Genomic DNA, 19,740 nt, shown 5'->3' on the forward strand with positions numbered 1-19,740 from the left:
CTGACTTTGGCTTGGGTCACGATCTCACGGTTCATGAGTTTGAGCCCCACCTCAGGCTCTCTACTGTCAGCCCAAGAGCCTGCTTCAGATCCTCTGTCCCCCTCTTTCTCGGCCCCTCCCCTTCTCATGATCTCTTTCAAAAATAAAAGCTTGAAGAAAAAAAAAAAAAAAAAAGAAATGGATTATCTCTTCCTGAAAGATTCATTGATCCTCTATGAAACAGTCTGGGCCAGGGCTTTTCTTTGGAGTAGCTCTTTGATTCTGTAATCATTGATCTGTTGTGACTGTTCTGTTCCTTGAATGAGTTTTGTAAATTATTCTGTGTCAGAAAGTATTCATTTTATCCACTTGTCAAATTTACTTGTATGAGGCCAACCAAAACAATTCTTTATTTATTTTTAGACTTATTTATTTATTTTGAGAGGGAGAAGGACAGAGAGAATGTCAGGCAGGCTTCACACCCCTAGTGCAGAGCCCCATGTGGGGCTCAAACTCACAAACTGTGAGATCATGACCTGAGACGAAGTCAGATGCTCAACCAGCTGAGCCACCCAGGTGTTCCTATAATTCTTTTAAATGATGATTTCATCCTTATTTCTTGTCTGTTTTATACATCCCTCCTCCCTGCCCAAACCTTATTTTTACTGATTAGGTTAGTTGGCTAATTACTTACCTTTCTCCCATTCCCAAAGATCCAGCTTTAGGATTTATTTATTAGTAATTACCCTTTTCTGGCTTCGAATTCATTATTTTATGCATTTATTTTTATTAAATTCTTCCTACTTTCCTTGTTTTATAAAAATATTTCTTGTTAGAAGCATAACTCTTTATACTGATAAACAAGGAAAAAAGGAAAAATTAAGGCTATGAATTCTCTGAGCACTGCTTTAGCTGAATCCAATAAGTCCTAAGAGGAGGCATTTTGTTTTTAAAATCTTTTGTAATTTTGGTTTTGATTTCTTCTTTGACTTAAGGCTCATCTGGATTCCACCTATCTACCCAGGTGGTGGGTGCTTTTGTATTGCATTATTTCTAGTTATAATGTATTATGATCAAGAGAATGTTCAATGATGTCTACTTTTTTGGACTTGAATACATTTTTCTTTATGATGTAATCTGTAGTCTTTTTTTGTGAGGTTTTTTTTTTTAATGTTTATTTTTCAGAGAGAGAGGGAGAGACGGTGCAAGCAGGGGAGGGGCAGAAGAGCAAGGGAGACAGAATCTGAAGCAGGCTCCAGGTTCCGAGCTATCAACACAGAGCCCGACGCGGGGCTCAAACTCACAAATGGTGAGACCATGACCTGAGCCGAAGTCAGTCACTTAACCAACTGAGCTACCCAGGTGCCCCAAGTTTTCTGACTTTCTAAATGGGACTTGAAAAGAAGATGTGAGGGGTACCTGGGCGGCTTAGTCAGTTAAATGTCTGACTCTTGGTTGTGGCTTAGGTCCTGATCTCACAGTTTGTGAGTTCAAGCCCCATGTCAGGCTCTGGGAGTCTCTCTGCCCCTCCCCTTGTGCTCATTCACGCTCTCTCTCAAAGTAAACATTAAAAAGAAAAAAATATGTGGCTCTTTTCAGGATTCAGAGTTTGGTGTGCACCAATTATGTCTTCCCGTTAACTATGTTACGTATGTCTTCCATATCCTCGCTTACCTGTCATGGACGGAGAAACGAATTTGACACCCACCGCTAACATGTTTCTATGTGTTTCTTCTTATAGTGCCTAACGCTTTGGCCTTTTGCATGGTGATGCTGTGTTATTTAACACAGAGATCTCAATACCATGAATTTTCATAGTGAATTGCATCCTTCTTTGCCATACTTAATACTTTTTGGCCCAAGTTCAATTTTATCTATTAAGATGGTAACCTCTGCTTTTTTAATTCACATTTTTCTTGAAGCTTTACCAACCCTTTTATTTCAACCTTTCTGAGTTGCTTGGTTTAGATGTGACTCATAGACTGTAGAGTTGAATTAAGCTCTGTGATCCAATCTGAATGGCTTTTTAAACAGTTTTGAGAGTTTTAGCCCATTTACGTTTATTGATATGACAGGTGTCTGGTCTATTTTGTGCTTTATCTTAATTGCATTGAAAAGTCTACCTCTGTGTGATCTGTGCCATGCTGCATACTTACTAATCATAAAGAAGGTTGATCTAGTGCTGTAACTTTACATATATTACCTTAACCCTCTGTTTCTTTGGAACAGTATCTATTACTGTCCTTAAAATGAGCAAACTGATGAAATCAATGTATTTCCTTTTTCTCTCTACATTTTCTCTGAGTTCCCTTCTTTGTATTAAGCTTCCATTACATGACATCAGTTTTAAATGATATCTTTTGGGGCGTCTGGCTGGCTCAGTTGGTAGAGCATGCAACTCTTGATTCCAGGGCTGTGAGTTCAAGCCCCACATTGGGTGTAGAGATTACTAAAAAAAGGGGGGGATGGGCACACCTAGATAGCTCAGTTAAGCATCCAACTTTTTCTTTTAATGTTTATTTTGAAAGAGCACCTTCACGCACAAATGGGGGAGAGACAGAGAGAGGGAGACACAGGATCTGAAGCAGGTTCCAGGCTCGAAGCTGTCAGCACAGAGCCTGATACAAGGCTTAAACTCACAAACTGTGAGATCATGACCTGAGCCGAAGTCAGATGCTTAACTGACTGAGACACCCAGGTGCCCCAAAAGGTATACCTTTTTAAAAGTTTTGTTTTGTTTTAATATTTGTTTATTTTTGAGAGAGGGAGAGAGAGTGTGAGCGGGGGAGGGGCAGAGAGGAAGAATCCCAAGCAGGCTCCCCACTGCCAGTGCAGAGCCCGACGTGGGGCTCGAACTCATGAACTGCAAGATCATGACCTAAGCTACAATCAAGAGTTGGATGCCTAGGGGTGCCTGGGTGGCTCACAGTTTGAGTTCAAGCCCTGCATCAGGCCCTGTGCTGACAGCTCAGAGCCTGGAGCCTGCTTCTGATTCTGTCTCCCTCTCTCTCTCTGCTCCTGCCCCACTCTCATTCTTTTTCTCTCTCAAAAATAAACATTAAAAAAAGAGTATACTATGGGAATATCTGTGCACTTCTGTCGCCATCCCCCTTTCCCCTTCCCTCCTTTCTGTTATCAGCAGTACCATTACTCTATTCTCAGCGCTTGTCGGGGTGGTTACATCACCACAGTCCTAGTTATTTCAGTCTGTCTCTGAGAGAAATAGGGTCAGTGCTCATCACCAGTTCCTGTCCCTTAACTTCCCATCATCCAAAGTTGGCCCACCTGTATATGGCCTAAGGCTTCATGTGAACAGCACTCCAAGAGTTCCCACAAGTTCAGAAAGGTCTCTGTCTCGACTTTCTGCTTGAGTGAATGAAAAATAATCTCTGCGTCACATTGTTTCCTTGAGGATTTTTGGAGACCATATTCTGTTCTCTAATGCTGAATGTCGCCATGGAGAAGTTGAAGCCTGATTTTTCCTTCTTTGTATTTTACTTTGATCTTTCCATATCTTTCATGTTATTACTTTACTAGCATATGTCTTGGGGTTGACCATTCAGAGTCTCTTTTTCCCAGAACACAGCATCATGCCCTTTTGACAGATCCAAGGCTTGTATTATTTCAGTTTCCTTCTTTGGGGACTCTAGTTAAGCACAGATTGACTCTCTTTTGCCTTTCATTTTACTTACTTTTGTGTGTGTGCCTTTTGTTTTTCTTATGCATTCCATTTTCCCCTTTCGCTTTTACGATAAGTTTTTTTCTTCTACTCTTGTATATCTGCTTTGTGGTTTTGCTTTATGGAAGCAATTGTTTTCTAAGTTTTTTCCTTCATGAAGAAATATTTGGCTATAATCTTCATCTCATCTGTGGCTATATTTTTCTGATGAGAAATGGGTTTTTTTTTGTTTTTGTTTTATTTTTGCAAGCCATTACTTAGGCTTTGCCTTTCCTTCTCATTTTCCTTTCGATTAAGTACTATGCTGGTTCAATTTTGATTACTTACCACTGGAAGAGGCTATTTCCATCCCGTTGCCTCAGAGACAAACAGGTTCCTGCAAGTATGGCTTCTTTGTGGGATTTCTTGTTTAGCCCTACCTTCTTCGCTTTTCAGAACGAAGCAGGTCTAGGAAAGGTCTATAACCAGCTGAGGCATCCCTGGCTCCCCTGCGGTAAAGAAGGGGTTTAGATTTTGTTAAGATTTGTACAGGGTGTAGCTGTCATAGTTGGGAAGTGTACACTGCTGGCTCTTTCTGCTTCCCCCCTCAGCCCCACTCGATCTCTGTTGCTTTGGGCAGCCTATCCACCTGTTGCTTAAGGGTTTAACTATCACCTAGTTTTGCCAAAAATGGAACTTGCACTTTGCTTCATGTTGTTTTGGGGCTATTTGTTTACTATATCAACATCCTCAAAACTGAGGGTCTCCTGGTGTTCTTTCAGAGAGAAGAGTCTAGAGAAATACTTGCCTTATCAAAAACCAAATATGACAGATAATTGGGGGAGGGGAGCTTTGGTTTCAAGGAATGTTTTTCATGCACAGTCCCCTTCACTCCTTTATATGACCTCCAGGGAGAACATGCTCTCTTTTGTTAAATTAAGTACTTCACCAAATAGACTGTCCATGGCATCCAATTCACAAAGAGCAAGAATTTAAAATGAAAACTCTCTTTCCCAGAGGAAACCACTGTTAGCAGCTTCACAAATACCCTCCTGAAAAAGACACACATGCAGGAGAAGCAATCAGTAGCCCTCATACATCCCCCCTTCTCAGTCCCTTGCCTTTTTTCCTTACCAGTGCATCCTGGCAATTCGTCACCATCTCATAGAAGGAATACCTTCATCCCTTCTACCAGCCACATGGTATTGTTACATGGACGAAGAATAACATGTCTAACCATCCCTCTGCTGATGGACATTTAGGTTGTTTCTAGTCTCTTGCTGTCCTGAACGGTGCTGGAATGAAATCTTTGTACGTGTATGTGTATCTGTGAAAATATATATATATTTCTCCAGGGTGAACTTACTGACCCAAAGGACGTGTGTTTTCACCCCTGACTGCTCCCGTGCAGCTAGCTAGGCATGATGGCCTGGACTAGTACATCCTTCTGCTGCAAGGCTTGTACCGGACAGTGGGGAGGGCCACCAAGGACATCAGACCCTTTGACATCTTTGTACTTATTAGAAAAGACATGGACTCTGCCTGTAATTGAAAAGCACAGGAAAGAGGGAGGCAGGAAGGGAGATAAGTAAATTGAATTGGGTGCCCTGCTGCTGGTCAAGGCCTGGACAACTGGCAGAGGAGTCTCCTGCCCTTTATTCCTGGGCATGACTTTGGGGCAGTCAGGCCCTGGGCAGACCCCTAGTGCCTGCGGCCCCTCGGGAGGAAGGGAGACAGAAAGGGCCCTCCCTGAGCTCTGTGACTGGACTGCAGGCTGTGCTGCATTTCCTTTTTTTTTTTTTTTTAAAGTAGAAACTTTTGGGGTGCCTGGGTGGCTTAGTCAGTTAAGCGTCCGACTTTCGCTTAGGTCATGATCTCGCGGTTCGTGGGTTCAAGCCCCACATCGGGCTCTGTGTTGACTGCCAGCTCAGAGCGTGGAGCCTGTTTCAGCCTGTGACTCCCTCTCTCTCTGACCCTCCCCTGCTCACACTGTCTCTCTCTCTCTCTCTCTCCTAAAAATAAATAAAACATTAAAAATAAATAAATAAATAAAGTAGAAACTTTTTTTTTTTAATTTCTAGGAGAGAGAGAGAGAGAGACAGCATGAACAGGGGAGGGTCAGAGAGAGAGGGAGATACAGACTCCAAAATAGGCTCCAGGCTCTGAGCTGGCAGTCAGCACAGAGCCCAACACGGGGCTTGAACCCACGAACCGCGAGATCATGACCTAAGCGAAAGTCGGACGCTCAACCGACTAAGCCACCCAGGCGCCCCATGTGCTGCATTTCTTAACACAGGAGAATGGTCTCAACTGGGCCATGTGCAGTGTGACCTTAGACAAGTTGGTCAGCCTCTCAGGGCCGGTGTTCTCCCTTCTGTAAAGCAAGGGGTCAGGTCAGGTGGACCCGAGAAGCCATCCAGCTCTGACCACCTGTGACCATAAAATGTCAGAAGCCTGGTCGGGGGAAGACATGGCCCCATCTGAGCATCCCGCCCTCCGTTCCTGTAAAATGGGATCAGAGCGGCCTAACAACACAGGGCTGCACAAGGCGCGGCAACCACATATGCCCAGAACACAGCCAGCAAACCACATACCTTTCTGGGACCTGAGGCCAGACAGCTAGAGGAGTCGGGAGTGTGGGTGGCCCTATGTCCAGGAGCCTATGCCAGGTGCCTGGAGAAAGTGACCTGGAAAGAAAGAAAAAGAGGTGTGTGTGTGTGTGTTTGCGTGCGCACGCGCACATGGTGGGCAGGGGTCCATTTCCCCTCCTCTACCTCAGGCCTAAGATCTTGGGCTTCTCCCAGCTGCCCAGAGTCCCTGGGTCCCCAACAGGACCTGCCCACACCTGGGACAGAAGCCCTGTTTTTCCTCAGCTGCTCAGGGCCTTCCCTGCTAATAAATATTTGACTTTTCCCATCATGGTGTTGATACATCAACTCTGAGTCACCGCCGCTCTAAGTACATTCTGTGCCGAGAGCCCCAGCGACGCACCGTGGGAGCCTGGGGGTGGCGCTCGGGGACCTGCCATCTGAGACGGGAGCGGCAGAGGCCGCGGCCCGGGAGACTGATGGGAGCCACCACTCTGGCTCCTCTGTAGGTGAGAGTAGTGTACCCAACCTGCCCTCCTTCCCATGAGCCCCCAGGGCACAGGCTTGAGACCAAGACAGTCTGGGGATCAAATCCTGGCTGCACCGTGAATGGGGCGTGTGTGCTCTTGGGCGAGTGAGGAGCTGGCCCTGTGGGCCTGTTAACTCCACTGTGATGTGAAGATAACGGGAGAGGACCCCCAGGGCCTGGGAGCAGGAACACTTTACCTGCCCCTCCCCCTAGAGGGTGGGACCCCCCTCCCCACGCCCACAGAGAGACAGGAGGTTCCTGGGCCCTCTCACATTCACAGAAAGAAGGGCTTGCTAACCCAGGAGGAGCAGGGAGAGGCTCTTCTCCCCAGTTCTCACCCCTTAACCCCCCCAACCCTGACCCCCAAAGGCTGGAACCACAGCCCCCTGAGCATTCCTGCCGGGGCACCTGCTTCCCCTGGCATGAATAAAAGACGGAAGAAACAAAGCAATTTAAAATTCCAATAAAATTAAAAACAAACCTCTGGTAGCAGATTCAATTAGGTAGCTGTCACGGAGTGCAGCCCAGGGACAGAAGGAAGGTCCGGTGCCACCCCCGCCACAGGAACCATGCCTAGGCGCGAGGGGGGGGCTCAGACACGAGGGGCCACAAGTGAGCTCCTTCCATAATTCACCAGGTAAACCCAGCTCTTACAAAGTAGGAAGGTAGGCAGCTTCCTGTGCGACGGCACAGCCACAAGCCATAGCAGAGCACCCTGAGGGCTGCTAAAAGCAGAGGAGGGCGAAGGTCCACATGGCCGCCTTCCACATGGCCCAGAGGTCGCGGCCAGCTCAGTGAGACTGAGGAAAGGAAGTTAGTTACCAGGATTAGGAAGAAGGAAACCTGACTACCCAGTAAGCCCCCAAGCAGCTAGAAGAGCACCGTGCGGATGCAGTCGTGTTCCCTGACAACAGGAGCTGCCAAATGTTTTCTGGAACTTTTCTGGTATTTTCCTCCCTGCAGACCTTGTAGTGTCTATGGTAACTCCTTCAATCCCATCACAGGGTGGCACAAAAACAGCCACGGACTCACAGAAATGAGTCGGCATGGCCGTGTTCCAATAAAACTTTATTTACAAAAACAGGCAGCCGGCCAGGCTTGGCCTGTACACCGTGGTTTGCTGGCTCCTACCCTACACCCAATACTAGAAGCTGGAAAGTACATTTTTAAAAAAAAGATACTATTACAAATTTTTTTTGGCAACAGCTTTATGCTGATGGTAACATACACTGTACAACTCATTCATTCAGAGCGCACTAGCGAATACTTTCCACATTCACAGGGTTGTGCAGCCCTCACCACTGTTACATTTCCAAATGTTTCCTCATCACCCCAGACAGAAACCCCACACCCATCCCCAGCCGGTCCCCGTTTCTCGCAGCCCCCTTACAGCTGGAGGCAACCACAAAACTCCCCGACAAACTCCCCGACCTACTTTCTGTCTCGGCCTTTGCCCCTCTCTGATGTTCTGCATAAATGGAATCTTACACTGTGTGGCCTTTCGTGTCCAGCTGTTTTCACTTCTGTGTGTTCAGGGTTGATCCACGAAGTAGCAGGTGTCAGTACTCGGTTCCCTGTCACTACTGAATAATATTCCATCATGTGGCTGGGTCATGTTTTTATCAGCTGACAAGGCTTTGGGTTGTTTCCACTTCAGGGGCAATGTTGTGAAATGCCCCTTGGAAGGTTCATGTACAAGTTTTCATGGGGACGTAGGTTTTCATTTTTCTCGCATGTAAACCTAAGAGTGGTATTGCTTGGGCACGTGGCAATTCTGTGTTTAACTTTAATAATAATAAAAATTTTTTTTAATGTTTACTTTTGACAGAGACCAAGTGTGAGTGGGAGAGGGGTAGAGAGAGAGGGAGACACAGGATCTGAAGCAGGCTCCAGGCACTGAGCTAGCTGTCAGCACAGAGCCCGACGCGGGGCTTGAACTCACAAATGGTGAGATCATGACCTGAGCCGAAGTTGGACGTTTAGCTGCCTGCGCCACCCAGGCGCCCCTCCGTGTGTAGCTCCCTGAGGAAGTGCCTGAACCGTTTCTGGGTGGTTGTGCTCTCCGACATGACCCCCAGCACCGCACCGGCTTCCCATTTCTCCACATCTTCACCCAAACCACCACGTGGCTTTCTGACTCCAGCCATCCTGCTGGGCACAACGTGCTCGCTCACTGTGGCTTCGATTTGTGGGTGGTATTCTGATTACCAGCTCAGCCTTGTTATTTGTTTCAGGTCCGTTCAGAGTCTCTGTTTCTTCTTACGTCAGACAGGTAGTTTGCGTCTTTCTGGGAATTGTCCGCTTTATCCAAGTTATGGTACCGTTACAATTTATTGAGGAACTAAAATAAATTGATACAAGAGGTAAATGACCTTTGTGGAGAAAAATTTAAATACATTCAGTGATTTTTTTTAAATGTTTTTATTTTTATTTTTTTTAATGTTTATTTATTTCTAGGAGAGAGAGAGAGACAGCGTGAGCAAGGGAGGGTCAGAGAGAGAGGGAGTCACAGACTCTGAAATAGGCTCCAGGCTCCGAGCTGGCAGTCAGCACAGAGCCCAACGCGGGGCTCGAACCCACAAACCGCGAGATCATGACCTAAGTGAAAGTCGGACACTCAACCGACTAAGCCACCCAGGCGCCCCTAAAATGTTTTTATTTTTGAGAGAGCACAAGCAGGGGAGGGAAAGAAAAAGAGGGAGACAGAGGATCTGAAGCGGGCTTTACACTGACAGCAGTGAGCCTGTTGTGAGGATCCAACTCATGAACCACCAGATCATGACCTGAGCTGAAGACAGATGCTCAACTGACTGAGCCACCAGGTGTCCCCAGTGATACATATTTTTTTAATGTTTATTATGGGGGGGAGGGGTAGAGACAGAGGATCCGAAACAGGCTCTGCACTGAGAGAGCCTGATGTGGGGCTTGAACTCACGAGCCTCAAGATCATGACCTGAGCTGAAATCAGATGCTTAAATTACTGAGCCACCCAGGCGCCCCAATCCAGTGATATTTTTTAAATACCTAAATAAATGTGGACGTAGATTACGCACACGGACAGAGTTTCGGTACGGGAAAAGTCAACCGGTCCTCCTGACCATGTGTGTGATGGGGCAGGGAGGGAGTGTATAATTTGAAAGGCTGACTTTGTCAGAGGTACCTTGCCCATGCTTGGCCTTTTGTTCTTACCAAAATAGTATAAGGACAGGGGACCGGGCTAGTACCTCTATGGCTTCATGGCTGAGGTGGTGTGGTCAGCACAGGGCCAGAGAGAACCAAGGCAGGGAGCAGAACATCTAGAAATGGGTCAGTGTGCATGTGAGCTGAGTCTGGGACAAAGCAGGCCTTGCCGGTGCGGGAATGAAAGACGCTGGAGCCCTACCTCACACCACACAGCAAAAGGAGTTCCAGACAGGCTTAAAACCTGGTCCCAGGGAGTGCAAAACCTTATCCCTCTTTGAAGAAAATGATGGAGAGTATCACCCAGGAAAGATTTGCAAATGGAGAGGGGGAAGAAAGCGCAAATAAAGGAAACACTCTGGACAGCGTTAAAATTAAAAACTGCAGCTTGGCAAAATATACCATAAAAAAGTCAAGACTAGACAAAAATAGAGGGTGTCTGCAGTGCTTATAAGGGACCAGTATCCAGAGTAGAGAGAGCCAGGGACTCGGCTGCAGAGAGACAGCAATGGGGAGGGGGAGGGGGGGCGGGGGGCAGGGTGTGTGCGGAGGGAAGGGGAGATGAGTCAGACCAACGAGGTCCTGGATGGAGACAGACAGGGGTGTGCATATGGCCAGGAAGAGGAGGGACGAGGCAGCAGTTCTAAAGGGCACTGGGCAGGCAGCAGTGCCGCGGGTGGGCCGGGGAGCCGGCGAGGCCAGGCTCTGGGTACTGGGAGACAGTGAGAAGTAGGCTGTCAGAAGCCAGCCAGGGAGCAGGCAAGGGAAGGGGAGAGGAGAGGCAGGAAGGTCCAGCTGGGGCGGGATTAAAGCCCAGCCCTGCCTGCAGGGCCACCGCAGCCACCACAGGGCCGGGGAGGTGTGTGTGGACACCCACGTGTGCTGTGAGCACCTGCCGGTCTTTGTGGACAGGATGTCCCTGAATATCTGGGCACAGGTGGCTCCAGTGTTTGCCCCTGAGGATGTGAGTGTGTGTGTGCCTGCGTGTGCGCACACACAGTTAGAGGATGAGGGGCTCCTCTGTGTAGTGCCCAGTGACAACCACGACCCTGCACAGCCTAGTCTGGCCGGGAAAGAGCTGGAAGGCAGGGGGCCGGCCTTTTCTGACCACCCACTAGGTACCAAGATTTCTCATTTAATCCTCCTTCACCCTGTTCCCATAGGACAAATGGAGGCCGGGGAGCTGCGGTCACCTCCCTGAGGTCACCCAGCTGGTAATGGGGGCACTGGGACTCATACTCTGGTCAGTGCACTGGGGCTGGGGGAGGTCAGGGTTGCTGGCTGCCACCACTGTCCCTCTCCACATCCCCCCCAGCGGAGGCCAGAGAACAGCTGCATCTGCCCTGGCCCGGCCGCCTTCCCCACGTACCCCCACCCCCTTCCTGGGCGGCCTCATTAGGGATTCTGCCGGTGCCACCAGCTAATTAGTGTCACGTTAATTGAGCATTCAGGAGGCTGCCACCTCCAAGGGCAGAGTGTCGGCAGCAAAGGGGAATGCAGATGCGGGATGCTCCTCCCTGTGGGCTTGGGCCAGGCCCTGTGTTCAGGGACCCCTTGCTCCCTGAGCAGCCCAGCACACCCCTCCCCCCATTTCAACAATGTAATGCCCGCTGTGGCTTCCTAAGCCTGAAGGCACGAGGCAACAGCAAAATCTGCAACCGCAGGAGAAAGATGGCATTTGCTGAACGCCTACTGTGTGCCTGGCGTACCTTTCGCCCTCCCTCTCCCCCTACAGGACGGCTACAGTGAGGTCCATTGCACGGTCACAAACTCCAGGGCCCACCAGGGGAGCAGCTTCCACACGACTGTGTCCCATGGACCAGCAGGAGCCTGAGTTCGGCGGGATGGCCCCTGGAGGGACCAGCCTGTCGCCTTGGGAGGTGCCTGGGGCGGCTCTCCCCCCACCACGCCCTCCCCAACCTGCCCCTTGGTGAGCCGGTACCGCACACCTTACAGGGCAGAGTACCACGTGGACTTCAGCCTCTTGTGATCTGTCCACTCCTTCATCCCCTTAATGATGAGAAGCAGCGTTACGTCAAGTGGCCCACCCAAGGTCACCCACAGCAAGTGGTGACGCTCCGCGTCTGTCCACCACGGCCTGACTCCCACCAGAGCTGTGCACCTGTGCCCCCTGTGGGCTCTCCGGCAGAGCCCCGACCCTGCACCCCTCCCTCTCCCGTCCTCGCAGTGCCGCGGAGTCCCGCTCTCCTGTCTCCCTGTAGCAACATTAAATCCCACTCAAAGGGCTGCTTTTAATTGGCTTAATATACTCGTTAATAACCACGTCTCGTTAACGCACCTGTAAAAGGCCCATAACATTAACGTAATGGCAGTGATGGGCTCGTCCGCACTTCCAGCCAGCCTTTTAAATTTCCCTTAATGGGGGCCGCGGGGCAGGGCAGCCCAGCTCACAGGGTGGGTGCCTTTGTTTCCGTGCTGCTGCAGGAGTTGGGTTCTGTCTGCCTGCTGCCCCTCAGCCTCTGGGAGGCCTCAGAACAGGGAATTCTCTGGACTCTGCAGCACTTTCCCAGCACCTGCCATGGCACCACATGTCTTTCAGGCGTCAGGGTGGCGAGGGAGTGCAGGGCCTGGCCTCAGTCCCTAGCCCAGGAGAAAGGTCAACAGGCCGTTAAGACATGGGGAGCACGCTGTGGGGGCGGGGGCACATCCGGGCAGAGATGTGGAGCGCCGAGCCAGCCACCCAGGGCGGTTGTGAGCAGCCCTTCGTACTTCATTCTCCCAGCACGGAATTCAGGACCTTCTGTGCTCCAGGCACTTGTAGGGGCAATTCCACCCGACCCCAGGCTGACCACCCTCAATCAGGAAGCATGGAGGACCCCGAGGTGTCTCAGGGTGTGGGAGACAGATGGACACAGACTGGATGAGTTGGGTGTCTGCGGGAGGGGAGCACAGGAGACCGCAGTCCAGCCGGGCTCTAAAGGACCAGGGGGGATTTGGTTACCGATGGAAAGCAGATCAGTGTGCGAGAATCATCCCGAGCCACTGTGGGGCCCAGGGGACCGACGGCCAGGGCTCAGATCCTGGCTCACAGATCCTTTCTGTGTGGCCAGAGCTCTCAAACTGGTGGTCCTTGGGCCATTTCCCGCCAGGTGTATGGCTTGCCTGGCTCAGTGATGGAGCTTCAAGGGTGAACGCCCCTGGGCAGGGCTCAGCCTCCCCCTGCACCTGGTCCCTGCCCCGCCTGGGCCTTCGGGCTCATTCCCAACCCATCTGTCCTTCAGTCCTCAGCAAAAATCCCTGCTTGACACCCTGTACCTTGAATGTCCTCCCTCTTCTGAAACCCAGAGCTGCCTTCCAGGCTGCCGTGAGGACTTCAGAAGTGCAGGGGTGGAAGGGTTTGGCACAGTGCCTGGCCCGGGCCCACACTCAACAGAGAGCAGTGGTTGGCATGTGAGAGGAGGCCGCGGGGCCACCGTGTGTGTGTGTGTCCGGGGGCCTGTGAGGAAGGAGGGCTGCAGAGAGAGGTCAGGGTCTGATGGCTGGGGCCTCGAATGCCATCCTGAGCAGTTCAGACTTCACAAAACCGGGGCCCACTGGAGGGATTTACAGAGAGGCAGTGGAGGGGGCTTTAGTGAGGACATCACCACCAGCAACCATAGCGCCCACTGAGGACAGGCCCCTTCATGGTCCTCACAAAAACTCTCCAAGGCCAACAGCAGCAGCGTCCCCATTTTACACAAGAGAAAACTGAGGCTGCCAGAGGGGTCGCAGCCCCCTCAAAGCCACAGTCAGTGTGTGGCAGAGCCGGAATCTGAACCCAGATGCCTGGGACTCAGCCCACGTTTACCCCCCTGCCAAAACCTCCAAAGGCTGCCAGCCTCCCTCCATGCTCTGCCCGGGAGCAGGGGCAGCTGGACAGTGGCAGCGCCAGGACGGGGGAGAAAAGGGAGGGCCTCAGGCTGCTCAAGGCCCAGGCAAGAGGCGGCGGCTTTGAAGCAGGCTTCGTGACGCAGACGGCAAGGGCAGGAGGGCCCTGGGAGAAAGGAGAGCTGTGCGCCTGTCCCCCACCCTAAAGCGACACAAGGTCACGGCCAGCCACTGGCAACTACAGAAAAGCACGGAGAAGAAACAAAATGCCCCCTCATCAGGCAGGGCCATGCTGGCACCTGGGGCTTTTTTCTTCAGTCTTGATTTGACCCCCCACCCCTCAGGGAAGGAGAGAGATGGAGGGCTCTTGAGAGCCCTTCTGTCACCTCCTCTTTCCACGTACCTGTTTGCCCTCCTGGTCAGAGCCATCTAGAACCCAAGTTTTAGTGCCGAGCAAAGCACATCCATCACTGCTGAGGACCTGCTGGGTGTGCCGTCTCGTGGGGACAGTCAGGCTGCTCCCAGGACTTCCTCTGCCCTGTTTTCCACCCAGTAGCCCAAGGGGTCTGTCAGAATTCAAGGGAAGTCACGTCCTTCCTCTTGTCCCCACCCCCCCATTGTGGAGCAAGAGCCCAGGCCCTCAAGTGCGCCGCCCCGTCCGTCTTCTACGAACCTTCGCTGCTGCCTCTGCTTTCCCGGACGCCCCTCGTCCACTCCCATTGGCCTCGGCGCTCGCTGTCCCACTGCAGACACTGCTCTTCGTCAGCCAGCTGCACGGCTCACTCAGTCACCTTCCCACCTTCCCCCAAAGGCCATATCATCAGAGGCCCCACCCTCGCTGATCCCGGATCCACACTAAACCAGGTCCGCCCCGCCCCTGTGCCCTGCTGTTTCTGTCCATGTGCTTGCATAACCAATCACCCCAAAACCCAGTGGCCTCCACCAGCCACCTACTATGCTCAGGAGTATGGACAGGGCACAGGCTGGGGGATGTAATCTTTTGGAGCCTTGCTTCCTCATATACCAGGTGGTTGATGCCGGCGGTTGGTAAAACACCCACACGTGGCCTTTCCACATGACCTGGACTTGCCAAAGCACAGTGGCTGGGGTCCGGGGCCGGACACCCCGAGACACTGGTCTCCAGGCGAAGCCACGCTGCCTGTGACAACCCAGCAGGACCACACGGCACCGCGCCTGCTGCACTCTACTCAGTAGAATCACGTTGCCCAATTACTTCCTGTTGGAGCAAAGGAACCATGGCCTCTGCTCTTTGTGGGAGGAGTGCCAGAGAAGTCGCAGGCGTGTTCTAAAGCTACCACACCTGCTTCATCCCCATTCCCAGGGCAGGTTGCTGCCTTACGTGGTATGTAGGACTGTCTCCCACCAGACTGTTGGCTCCCTGAGAGCAGGGACTCTGGTTTGCTCTGGTTACCGCTGCTTCTCCAAAGCCCTGCCTAGTGCCTGCATAGACGAGGGCCCTGGAAGCATCCGGTGGGTGTGGGGCTGAGGGGAGGTTTCCGAGAGGCTTAGTTCCTCCCAAGTGTCATGACGGCAGGGAACAGGGGCCCCCAGGCTGGATGGGTCCGTCTGGCCACAGCTTCCTCATTCATTCAATGAACATTCCTGAGCACCTACTATGTGTCCTGGAGACACTGGGGATGCAGCAGTGAGCAAGTCAGCTCAAGGAGCCTGAGTCTGGTGGGGGAGGACAAGCCCAGGGCATGTGGTGACTGAGCCCAGGTACTGATGGAGCCTCCAGGGGGCCGCCTAGCCCAGACTGGGGGAATCAGAGAGGGCAGGGAGGGAGTAGCACCCAAGAGAGACCCCCTGGGGTCCCCCCACCAGGCCCCCTCCCCTACCACCCATTAACCCTGTGAGCACTGCTCCCCCCGCCCCCCATCCTTACCACTGCTTAGAAGCCCGCCACAGACAGACGGCTCAGCTGGTCCCATCTGTGATGCCTTTTTTGTGTCATTATACTGGCCACGCGGGGCTGTGCAAGGCACTGAACTGTGGGGGCTGGGTTTGAGGGACCCGGAGTGGGTGTGGAGAAAGCCCTTCAGGAACAAGACCTAAAGTAGCAGCTGTGGTGGCCACAGCGCCACCAGGCCAGGCTTGGGACCAGGGACTCTGGTGACCTGCAGCGGCACGTCCCTGCCCCCACCCAAACCCTCCCATTCAAGACACCCAAGAGCCCTGAGCACGTGCCCAGGCAAGAGCTGCCCAGGACCGCGAGCTAGCAGGCCCTAGCAGCCAGCAAAGTGGGGGGGCGGGGAGAGCTGCCGGGCCTGTGACCTCCAACGGCTCACCTCCTGCCTCTCGGGGCCTCCAGGCTGACTCCAGGGTCCCTCCTTTGGCTTATCCCCCTCCCAGTTCTGTGGAAGAGGGAGAGCCCTTCGAGTGGCCTGCCTCATGGGGTGATTAGAAAGAAGACCTGGAAGGAAGGCACACCGGTCCAGATCTCAGCTCTGCCCCCTCACCCATTGCATAGTCTCAGGAAGCTCTGAGCTCACATCCTCATCTGTAAAACAGGGGTCTCTCCTGTCTATTGCTGGGTAACTGGCTGCATCATTAGCGGCCTGAGACCTGTATAGACATGTGTTCTCTCTCATGGTTGTGATCAGGGACTCAGGAGATGCTGAGTGGGGCAGTTCTGCTGGGCGCCTTCCATGAAGCTGCAGTCAGGATGCTGGCTGGGGTGGCACTCATCCGAAGGCTCGACCAGGGCTGCCTCACATGGCTGTGGGCAGGAGGCCCCCAGTCAGCTGCCCCGTGGGCTTCTCCATGGGCTGCTTCCCCTGCAGCAAGTGATCCCAGTGAGTGAGGAGGAGGAGGCCACAGCGCCTCCATGACCTGGTCTTGGCTGGGTCCACAGGACCTCAGAGGTCACCTGGGTCAGCCCCACTTGGGGAGGCAGGGGGAAATGGCACACAAGCGTGAGTACCAAGAAGTGACAGTGATGCAGAGGGGTGTGGCACATCTTGGTGGCTGCCTGCCAAATGCTCTGACTCATCCGCTGCCTCATCTGTCGAGTAGGGACCATCACCCACTTCTCAGAGCGGTCAGGTGCCCTGCACGAGATGTCAAGGAAAGCCACAGGCACAGAGTTGAGCCCGTACTCCACGCTTACTGAAAGGCAGCCTTCCGTCCACTCCCACAAGTGCTGCAGGGACTGGCCTGCCCTCCTGGCGCCCTGCTGGCCAGCAGGGGGCCAGACCGGCTCCTCCTTTCCGTGAATGGGAACCAGTAACAGGCAGCACTTATTTCCACCCCCCCCCCCCCCCCCCCCCCCGCTCTCTTCTTCTTCTTAAAGGTTTTAAACACCTAATTTATTCCATCCATTAGATAGATTTTGTAGATTTAATCATTTTCACAGTTGGTGGCTCATTGGATACTCAAGATAAACTCCAAATGAAAGTATAATGGTGAGGACAAATGAGTTTTCACACCACAATGGCAGAAACCTGCTTGGGAAGAGGGTTTAAGAGGAACAAAAATACATACAGATATAATTTTTTTTCCTCAGCAGCCGCTTTTGCTGACTATAGTAGGTTACCACAGTTAATTTCACCAGTTTTGTTCATCTGTAAAATTGCATAAAAGTGACATTTTTGTGCTCATTATAGCAACTGCTGATTTATGGCTGGTAAATGAAGAGCTGGTCCCTTTTTTGTGGGACTCTCCGAGCGGCGCTAAGTGCCCATGAAATTGCTTGTATAATGTAGTTTAAATCCAATCTCAGAGAAAGATTCCCCCGTTGGCCAAAGTGACATTTCCATTCTCCACACCGAGTTTATTTTAGGCCACTTAGGAGGGGGCTGCCCCAGGCAGGGTCAGGATGGGGGCCTGTGGCCGGCCAGGGGTCAGCTGCACCTGCCCGGCCCCGTATTATGCCCAAGGGCTGGAGGGGCACTGCCCTAGTCTCCGTGGGCTGCTGAGTGCCGCCTGACTCTTCCCTCCCTGCCGCCACTGCCCTGCGCAGGTCAGGCCACATTCCTGCACCTTGGGGCAGAGGGAAATGACCTTTGCAACACGCATGCGCACCCCTGCCCCTCCTCCCCTGCAGCCTACCCTGGCTGCCCATGGCCTGGGGCGGGGCTCTCTGTGGGAGAGCGCTGCAGGATGTTTAGGGATGGGGGGGGCCAAGTTGTAATGACCACATACATCACCAAACGTGGCCAGTGTGCCCACTGGGGAAGGACCACTGCCCTGCGGCCAGGAGGCCCCTCTGGAATTGCCCCCCCCCCCGCCCAGGCCACCTCTCTCTCCTCCACATGCCTGCTCCAGGCTTCTCTCATTCCCTATTATTTACAGTTCCCACTCGGGACATGCTTCCTCACCTCTGGACCTCTGCCTGTGCTGTTTCTTCTGCCTGAAATATGTTGCTCTCACCCCTTTCGACATGGCCTTCACTGGGATGCTCTTTCTTCCAGAAAGCTCACTTTTCAGAGCCCGGCTGGGTGAGGATCCCGCCTGCAACCCCAAATGCCCGAGCCTTCCCATCGCAGCACATGTCTTGCTGATAGGCTGGGGGCCCAACAAGGGGCTGGGGGAGTGAGGCTCTGGATGGATGGGATGTGGGGTGAGGTGGGGTCTGCAGTCCACCCCAGCCACAGTGCCAGGACTCCCTGGGCTGGTCCGAAGGAAGGGCAGCTGGAGCCCCTGCCTGCCCCCTAGGGAGGCACAGGCAGATGGGGAGGGCGTCGTCAGCGCTCCCACCCAGAGGGCGCCTGGTTCTGCCAGCACCTCCACCACACACGACCTGTGAGTTCGCGGCCACCCAGGGAGGCAGTGTTCCTGGCAGTGTCACCTCCCATTTTACAGATGAGGAAACTGAGGCTCAGCCTGGTGAAGCCCCATTCTCAAGTCCCCCCTGGGAGTCACCGGTCAGCTCCAGGGGTGGCATGGGGCAGGAGAAAGGCAGCGTGTTGCGGAGACCTTGTAGGGGCCCCTTGCCCCAGGGCCCAGACGGGTCACTGCCTCCCAACTCCAACTATGTGCTCAGCTCCTTGACAGCCACCTCTCCAGGCCACCCTGCGCGACAGACAGCCATGATCCCCGTTCCACAGGTGGGGAAACTGAGGCTCAGTCAGGCAAGCCACAAAGCCCCACAACTAGGCAAGGCTCCCCCCAGCCAGCTCCAAACCCTGGAGCCTTCCCACCTGTCTCCTGCAGGCCCCCGCTCCTTTCCCTACCTCAGGAGGGTCCTAGGCAGCACAGAGCAACACCTCCGGCCCAGGAGGGGCTCTGGATGGAAGGGGGAGGGTTGCTGGTGAGCAGGGTGGGCACCAGTAGGACAGTCGTCCTGTCCCACACAGTGCAGCCCTACCATGACAGCATGCAGAAAACGCAGTGGGTACCACGCTCGCCTTGCAGGTGACAGGCAGGTTTGGGGACGGGCCAGACAGCCATTGTGGCTAAAATATCTCCTCACCTGCCTACTGATCAAGCAGGCGATGTGAGTAGCCAATGAAAGCCCATAGAGCCGCTCCTGTCTGTCTGTTGTTGGTTCACACAGCAACATGCTTAACTGTCCCATAGAGGTCAGCAGGCCACCATCATCCCATCTGACATGTGAGCAAAGGGAGGTGCAGAGAGGATAACGAAGAGCTAGGAGGAAGGGCCAAGCGTCAGTGAGGTGTGGCGCCCCCGGGACTCCTGATCTCTGTGGGGAAGCGTGGCCTGGCACAGGCCCATGGGCAAACTGTGGGGCCTCTTCTCCTAGAGCTGCATGTTCACCCGCCCGAGTCCCCGCCCTGTGCCCAGTCCCAAGGGAACTCACTGGACACACGCACCAGCAAGTGCGGTGGTATGGGCGTCGGCCCCAAACCGGAAACCGCCCAAATGCCACCAGCCGTAGGAAGGAGGAGTAGCCGGTGGCACAGTCCCGCACGAGGACCACACGGCCGTGAGGAGGTGCGAACCGCGGCCACCTGAGCGAATCTCACAAAACACCTTAAGCAGCAGAGGCCGATGTG

General features: G+C 53.0%; 1 protein-coding gene across 1 annotated transcript in view; it reads left to right on the top strand.

Annotated features, from left to right (window-relative positions):
- FAM222A (family with sequence similarity 222 member A) overlaps positions 1-19,740 on the top strand; it is a 56,055-nt gene that overhangs the window by 33,445 nt on the left and 2,870 nt on the right. The window lies entirely within an intron of this gene.

The sequence above is a fragment of the Hyaena hyaena genome, unplaced genomic scaffold (genome assembly GCF_003009895.1).
Source record: "Hyaena hyaena isolate Hyena2069 unplaced genomic scaffold, ASM300989v1 scaffold_0, whole genome shotgun sequence".
NCBI lineage: Eukaryota > Metazoa > Chordata > Mammalia > Carnivora > Hyaenidae > Hyaena > Hyaena hyaena.